We start from the raw sequence: 9,364 nt of genomic DNA on the forward strand, positions 1-9,364 counted from the left end.
ATGTGTGATCCTAGATTGAATCCTAGACCAGAATTTTTTTCTTTTGCCGTAAAGACATTTATGGCACAATTGATAAAAGTCAGATAAGGTCTATAGATTAGATCGGAGTACTATATCAGTGTTAATTTCCTGATTTTGATTATTGTGCTGTGAATGTCCTTATTTTTATGAAACACCCCTGAAGTACTGGCAGTAAAGGAGTATCATGTCTGCGACTTACTCTCAAATGTTTCAGTGGAAAAAATGGCAGTAGAAGGAGGCACGGAGACAAGGAGGAAAAAAGCCATCAGGATAATCTGTGGCCAAAGGACTCTGGACACAGTGATATCTAACATCTAATTTTAAATATTTGCCTTTCACTGTAAGCAAACCTTTACTATGTTTTGCTAAAATTAGGGCCTGATGTTTCCTGTAACTTGGGAGATGAAGGGAGAGACCTTTTTCTTCTTGGGATACAGAGGAGCATGGAGGGGGCAGAGCTTGGAAGAGCTGTCATGTCAATCAAGGAGGTAACCGGCCGGGGTCTTGGAACAGCAGTCCAGAGCAAAAAGTGAGAGGAGAGGACCGGAAGAGATCTGTGGTGCATGGAAGCATTTCTGGCACTCTCAGAAATCTTAATGCACGGAAACTAGATAAAAGACCAAACTTTCTGTATTTACACATAATGAGAGCTGACAATATCAGGTGGGCATCAAAAATCTCAGTGACACGGATAGCTGGAAACCTAGGGACATTCAGATTGCAAATGGATAGTTTTCTCTGCTAAAAAGTAAAAGAAATTGAACAAAACACTTTGACCCTCCCTCCCTTCCCCTTGTATTGAATATAGAGGAAAGAAAAAGAGTAAAAACAGGTACTGTAGAATTTTTGGTTATATAGATTCTCCAGCGTATAAAGACAACTGCATCCTGGTCTTTAAAACTACATGAGGGCTTCCCTGGTGGTGCAGTGGTTGAGAGTCCGCCTGCCGATGCAGGGGACACGGGTTCATGCCCTGGTCCGGGAAGATCCCACATGCCGCGGAGCGGCTGGGCCCGTGAGCCATGGCCGCTGAGCCTGTGCGTCCGGAGCCTGTGCTCTGCAACGGGAGAGGCCACAACAGTGAGCGGCCCGCGTACTGCAAAAAAAAACCAAACAAAAAAACTACGTGAAATACATTGTACATGTGATTGATGCCATGAACATCAGAATAGATCAGAAGTACACTTGGAGATCATTGCAACTTTATACATAAGAGAATAAAAGGAGGTTGTAGGAAGGTGGGGTGTGGTAGACATGGGGAATGCACCACCCAGATCTCCCTTCAAGGGAGGTTTCCTGCCCAGATTTGGAGAGGGCAGTCGGCATACCAGCCTCTAAATGTCAGCTCCTTCAAGGCCCGCCTCAGCTGCAATGAGCTGCATTGCTTGGGGTCACAAACCACTCCCAGACTCACAATCTACAACTGACAACTGGAAAATGAGTTATGGACAATATAAAGTCTCAAACATTCAGCTCAATGCTGGACAACTCTGTTGGGCAAAATTCACTGTACAGCATCCTGCCTGGTTGGCTAAGGTTTGTTGAGGGCTGCATCCCAGTTCAACTGCTTTTCTCTACCCAATTCTGCTTCCTCCCATTCTATTCAGGGTGCTGCTCTGTCATAAACATCTTTCACCTTAAACTGCAGCTCAGCATCTGCTTCTGGAGAACTCAACCTGCAACATGATGTGAGAGGATATAGCAGACTCTGTAGACCTAAGAAAGATACGTAGTGTGGCAGACGTAAATTGATATATGAACAAAGGTATTTCACTACCTAGGATGAGTAAGAGGGAGAAAGAGAGGCCCATGGTTTAGCATGAAAGGAGATGAGGGTAAAGTTGGCATGTGTTTGGATGTTGGTTCTGATGCTTTTGCAGAAACCTCAAGTTGACAATGGCTTAAAGAAATTAGAAGTGTATTTCTCATAAAGAAGTAAAAAATGATGTGTTATTCCTCTGAGAAGTCAACAAAGTCCAAGACCTCTTCCATTTTGTTGCTCTGCCTCACTTGACATGCTTCACATGTTAAGCAATATAGGCCAGGTCATGGTGCAGGAACAAACGATCCCCAAATCTCAGTGGCTTACAACAAACATTTGCTTTCTCACTTACACTGCAGGTCTGCTGGGGGTTCACTTTGGCTCTGCTCCACATCCTTCTCATGTGGGGATGCAGGCTGCCAGAAGAACCCTATCTGAGACATCACCAGTCTTGTGGCAGAAGAAGACAAGAGCAAGGAGAAACTACATGATGGTCTTAGAGCTTTTGCTCAGAGTAGCACACATCACTTCTCATATTTAATTGGCCAAAGCAAATCAAATGGCCAAGTTTGATTTCAATGTGGCAGTAAGTGTAATCCTAATCCAAGGAGGGACAGACAATATTTTGGAAAAGACTACAATACATCACAAATATTTGCTCACAAAAATTCACTTCTCTTCCTTTCATATTCAAGATATACCTCCATCCCTAAAGAAAACAACTCAAAAATTCCATCCCAGTGGGATGTCCCATGATAGAGTAAGTCCTGATATTGTGATAGTCTTCATATTAGGTCTGGAGAGGACTCTTTTTGGAGATTTAAGTTATCTACCCTCCCCCGCCCCCAACACAACACGTACACACTATGCAATGCGAAACAGTAAGTGGATAACCTCAGTAAATCCTCCCATTCAGACAGGGGAAGAATGGGAGGCACAGGATAGTCACTGATCCGTAAAAATTCTGAAATTCGTCTGGTCAGGCAGACATTGACTTGGACTTCTGACCTGGGGAGGAGAGTGTACTTTGATCAGTTTTGCTCCCAGTAAGTCGTTCCCCTTGTCCACTACTCCCCAAGGTTCTTGGTTTCACCCTCAGAGAGTTCCTCCTTTTGCATCATCTTCTTCTGCCACATTTAAAGAGGAAACTGGGAACCATTCTCTCCCTGCATGCTGAGCAGCTTCCTCAACATACCACCTGCCCCTAGAATGATGGGGGCCCAAGGTTTGTTTCAAGTCTCAGGAAGTCACAGTTTTTGGCTTTTTAGTCAATGACTTTCTGGCAATTTAACTTTCTCAAAAACATTTTTTGTTAGTGTTGTTTGAATCTATTTGGTTCCAGTTAACTCCATGTGTCAATACCTAGAATTCTTTTTGAAATATACTTCTCTCTTTAGATTTAATTCCATGTACCTTGAACTTAGCAGGCTTCCATAGGAGACCCATGTATTCAAGCTCTTTTCTCTGAGCCATTTTGTCGACTGAAATAATTTATTCACTGTCAACTTAATTGATTCAGAGATTTCACCCTTGGGTTTAATAGCCACTTCATTAACTGCATCTTTGCCAACAGGCTGAGTTTGAATCTCACTTCTTTGTTGAATCTAAAAAACAAATGAACAAACAAAACAGAAACAGACTCACAGATACAGAGAGCAAACTGGTGGTTGCCTGAGGGGAGAGAGGTTGGGGGATGGCAAAATAGGTAAAGGGGATTAAGAGGTACAAACTTGCATTTAAAGAATGAATAAGTCCTAGGGATGTAATGTACAGCATAGGGAATATAGTCAAGAATATTGTAATAACTTCGTATGGTGATGATGGTAACTAGACTTATTGTCTTAATCATTTCAAAATGTATAAAAATATCAAATCACTACATTGTACACCTGAAACTAATATACTTTGTATGCTAATTAAAACAATTAAAATTAAATTAAAAATTTAAAAATATTTAAAGCGTTACACCAGGAAATGGAAAAAAAATCTGGATAGTTTATGTAGATTTCCTTGCTTTCAAGGAGGTGTATCTTCAATCTCCATCCTTTGAGTGTGGGCTGCACTTACTGACATGAAGAGTGGGGAAAAGTAACTTTACAGTAGAGAAACCTAGCAAGCACTACCTCAGTCAGGTGACCAAAGTTAACATCATCAGTGATAAGTCACATTGAGAGCCTATGTCCTTGATATGATGTGATGAGAATGACTCTTAGCCCCTGTGGTCTTTCTCTCAAAAACCCATAACTCCAGTCCAATTACGAGAAAAACATCAGACAAACCCAAATTGAGGGGCATTGTACAAAATGCCTGACTAGTACTCATCAAAACTGTCAGGGTCACCAGAAACAAAGTCTGAGAACTGTCACAGAACAAAGGAAGCTAAGGAGACATGACTACTGAATGTAATGTGGTATCTTGGATGAGATCCTGGAACAACAAAAAAAGGACATTAGGGAAAAACTAAGAAACCCAAATAAAGTGTGGAGTTTAATTAACAGTAGTGTCCCTTTTTAATAAATATTTATTTATTTTTTAAAATTAATTTTTGGCTGCGTTGGGTCTTCGTTGCTGCACGCGGGCTTTCTCTAGTTGCGGTGAGCGGGGGCTCCTCTTTGTTGCGGTGCCCGGGCTTCTCATTGCAGTGGCTTCTCTTGTTGCAGAGCATGGGCTCTAGGCGCACGGGCTTCAGTCGTTGCAGCATGAGGGCTCAGTAGTTGTGGCATGTGGGCTCAGTAGTTGTGGCTCACAGCTGTAGAGCGCAGGCTCAGTAGTCGTGGCACACAGGCTTAGTTGCTCCATGGCATGCGGGGTCTTCCTGGAGCAGGGATTGAACCCATGTCCCCTGCACTGGCAGGCGAATTCTTAACCATGGCGCCACCAGGGAAGTCCCAACAGTAGTGTCCTAAGGTTGGTTCCTTAGCTGTGACAAATGAACCATAGATAAGATGCTAACAAAACGAGAAAGTGAGTGAGGGGTATACGGAAGCTTTCTGTACCAACATTGTAACTTTCCTGTAAGTCTAAAACAAAATTTAAATTTAAAAATTAAAAAACATTTTGTTTTATTTTTACAATGGCTGGGTAGATTTTCAGATCTTAGTGAAGTTAGGTCCCAAATGGTTAGAGCCAGATTGCAGATAGGCAGGTACCCCCAGCAAAACCCAACTAGAGGTTAATCTTGCTTAACCTTTTGCTGGGTCATATTTGACCCTCTCATGGAGTCACTGGCCTCAGTGCTCCCTTTTTCCAAAATTTAATAATTTATTTTACAGCACCATTTTTTTTCTGTTTAATGAGACACAAACTCTCAAATTTTTACTTAAAACAGAAATGCAGCAGATATACAAGGTAAAGCTTTCCTCATTCGTATGGAAGAAGAAGGCAGCATCAATAATCCTCTTCAGTCTAAAGAGAAACTCATGAGTATTTATATATTTTTTAAATATTATAGTTTTAAAATATTATTACTAGGGCGATAAATAAATCATTAAGTGACACAACCAGTCAGAATTAGACTTTTATTTTCATTTATTTTTTTCAGAGACATCAATGGTTAATGAATGGGGGAGCTTACATGTCTGAAGCAAGGTCCTGGAGAGACACCCCACTGTGGTGGCAGTCTTCACTCCCGGAGGAGGGGTGGGGAGCTGGGGAGGGTGGGAGGAGGGAGATTGCCAGTTATAGGGGAACTGACGTTGGGTGGGCTCATTAGTTAGCAAGGAAACCAGTAGAGGGGCAAGCCCCTCACTGCCCCTTTGATAAGAACAATTACTAGCTGGGGCTTGGGACAAGTAGGCAGAAAGGTCAGTCATGTGAGTAGGGTGTAGGTGAAGCTGGCACTGGTTGGGCAGGGGATGTACAGAGAGCAAGAGAGCAGCCATCTTGAGTGGCCTGACCATACACTCTACCCCTACTGACCCTGCACAACCCTTACCATCTTGGTCCACCCCTATTCCATGATATCCCTGGGGTCAAGTATATAGGGGGCGCTGCAACCAGATGCCACAAATACAATACAGACAGGTCACCCCTGGTTTTCACAAACCCAGAGCCACCCCTATGGGGAGGGGAAGGCCCGGCTTTAAAAGAAACATTCTGGTGGTCTAGCCAGGAGTCAGCAGGCACAGTACAGATCTGTCACCCCATGTTATGTTGAGTGCCATTAGGGGTGGACCCATTAGGTCTTTCCAAACAAAAAACAATTAATCCCACTAGTTGGACCTGTGTGTTCAGAAGCCAGCCTGTTCCATTCCACACAGCATAGCCCAGAGGGGCTCATGGGCAGTCAATTGTACATTAACATATGCTGACAGGGGTCCTTCTGATGTATTGGCATATGGGATGTCTTTTCCCCACTAGCCACAGTAGCCGGGTTGATTTTTCATGGAAGTCCAGAGGAGGATGTCAAGAGCATCTCACTGCGGACCCAGCAGTTAGACTTATTTCACAGTGAGGCCAGTGTTGCTGCTCAGTCCTCGAATAGATTTCCTCCACTCAGGCTAGGGATGAAATGTAAGACATCTAACAGGCACAACACAGGGGAGATCATGACAATTAAGCAAAATACAAGCCGTAACTGCATTCAGAGATAATACCACACCTGCCTGTGGTTTTTGTCCTGGTCTGCAATACAGTTCAGAAAACTCGAGTGTTCAGTAATACAAGAGCATGTCCAAAATCATGTATACAATGGCCGCCTAGCTTCACCTTGGTTGTCTGAACGTCAGCTACTCCATCTTGACTTTCAAATGCATTCCCTTCCTCCATGGACAAAGCAGATGTACAATGCATGTCTGAAAGGCCAAAAAACAGGCTGCTCTGGTCAGTAAAATTTAAGTTCAACCATGTATAAGCCTTCTGACTTCCCCATACCTCAATATGTGCAGATTTTTCCATCATTTCCCCTCTTGATTGCAAATCTTTCAATAGAAAGCATTGATGATCAAAATATCCATCTCTCAATGCTGGGGTGCTGACTCCTACCCCAGGTTCAGAACGTGTCCCTCGGTGCTAGTCTTCCTTTATATTCGCCAAGCCATTCATGTTGGGGGAAAACTAATCAGACCTCGTGAACAGGCTCAGAGATACGTTAATCGGGAAACACTTTATAGGTCATATATTTTATCACTTACACCCAATTGTCACACAAGCATTATACATGTGCTTTTAGTAGCAGAGTTACAGCAAACAGTGTCACACTTCATGAGTAGTTATACTCTGTGACAATTTCACTAGATAATTTTCCTTCCATCCAGAACATCAGGACAAAAGTATGGCTAATACAATAACTTTTATAAATACAGACCTCAATTAACAGAACTAGAATTTAACATCCACTGAAACATAACATTGTTCTCTCTAAATCTGCCCTCATCTCCAGCAAACACAGCCAATCAAAACTAATTTGTTTGCAAAATAAGTGTGGTCAATTGACCACATAGCCTCCTCCAACCTGGCTGAGGGTGAACTCCTCAGGAGTCTCAGACTGAATTCCCAAAAGTCCTCTCAAAGCCAGCAAAGCATGCCAAAGGTCTGCTATCAGGCTCTGCCTTGGTGGATTTCTCTGTCTCCAAGATACTGAGATTCCTGCACATGCCAGGAAACACTCGAACCCAAAAGTCCCCAGTTTCTGGAGGGACCAGGCAGAGAGAGAAAAGAAAAATGCTTGAATTTTACCCACAGGTGTAGTTTACCAAATTGCTATAAATCATAACCAACTTGAGGGGAAGGGCTTCCCCATATCTGCAAAACACAGATCAAAACCAGTAACATTCCAGACAAAACCCATAAACATTATTACCATACTCACCAGTTCACTCAGTAACCAATCCTTCTGTTAACTTTTTATGAAGCCGTTAAGTCTTCCATTAGCATTCTTTAAGTTCTTACCCAGTTCAGCAGTATGATCTGAAATTTATCAAAGACCTGTTATGGTCAAAAAGGCCTTCCTATGAATCTTCTTTTTTTTTAAACATCTTTATTGGAGTATAATTGCTTTACAATGGTATGAATCTTCTTGAAGATGAAGCATTTTTGCCAAAACATTAGAGTACAACAATAACTGTCTACAAATGATGAAAGACTTAAAAGGTACAGTTAAACACCTAATCACAATGTAATCAATAAAGAAACTTGGTTACAGGAATTATGACTGATTATAACCTTAACCCTTGAAAACCTTAATCTCTGGCAAAAACCAAGAAGCAAGTATTTGTGCACTTCCTGATTGGAAAACTTGAATGCTTGACTCTTCCTCTCCTAAGCAGGCAAAGTTAGATTAACTTAGACTCGCCCAGCAATTAATATTTTATCCTATTTGAAATGACCCATGAATTCTCTTCCTTCAACTTTATTTTCAAGTTACCAAAATCTAGAGAGACTACTTTAAATAGACATTCCCAAAACATAATTATTTCTATAGAGTTTACCTAAAAGCTATTTTTTCTCCTTTACTCTTAGAGATCACATAAGATTAAAGTTCCAGAGAGCCCACGTAGATCATTTATATCTCAAAGGCACAAGAGAAATACCAATTCCTTCTAGAAAGATAGCTTAGCTCATTTGATACAATAGCAGAGCCGTTGGAGGCCATTATTCTCCAGATCTCTTGGGAGCCCCCATTCAGCAAAGACAGCCACCTCAGGATCACCCCTGCAACTTTCGGGCCCCACACGCTGGTGGACGGCCCCCGCAACTTTCCATTCCCCATCCTGTATTTTCCGACATCTTGGCGCTCATGGGAGTTTCCTCGGTCTTCTGGCTGGCTCCACTAATTATTGGGCTGCACCCTGCAGGCCTACAATGCCTGCGCTTGTCCAGCTTCAAGACTGAAGAAAGAGCCCAGAGTCAGCAACAGACACATCAATGGTTTAATGGATGTGGGAGCTTACACGTCTGAAGCAAGGTCCTGGAGCAACACCCCACCCCTGTGCGGTGGATGGCGGCAGGACATGGTGGCAGTCTTCGCTCCAGAATTAGACTTCTAAAGAATTACTTTCACAGACATTGCAACTCAAGTCCAGGGATCTTACAAAACCAATTCATTAGAGACAGCATTTACAAGGATAACTGTTTGGTACAGAGTTGTATCTGATCTAATGTAGTCAGAAAGAAAGAACATTTTTTTCCCTTATTTTGCTCATATATTTTATTTTGCTGAAGTTAGAAGAGCCTACGGTTTCAAGGCAAAGGCTGGAATTCCATGAGTAAACACAGATAGGAGAAAGACAGGCAGAAAAATTCACAACTTGCAATATGGAGGAAATCAGTAGACTAGGATTACTAATATGTGGAATATTAGTCATGTAATGTTTAAATTTCCATTTGTTATACAAATATTTTATTGTTATTTTTTAGATTAGAAACATTTTTAAATGTTTTGTATAAACAGAAAAATAAGTCATTGTATTAGCATTATTAAGCGATAACACTGATGTGTTTTAGTTCAAAGAATAATTCTGTGGCTGTATTAGTCTGCTCAGGCTGCAATAACAAAATACCACAGACTGGGTGGCTTAAACACAGAAATTTATTTCACATAGTTCTAGATGCTGGGAAGTCCAAAATCATGGTGTCAGTAGG

Source organism: Tursiops truncatus, chromosome 20, assembly GCF_011762595.2.
Source record: "Tursiops truncatus isolate mTurTru1 chromosome 20, mTurTru1.mat.Y, whole genome shotgun sequence".
NCBI classification, from domain to species: domain Eukaryota; kingdom Metazoa; phylum Chordata; class Mammalia; order Artiodactyla; family Delphinidae; genus Tursiops; species Tursiops truncatus.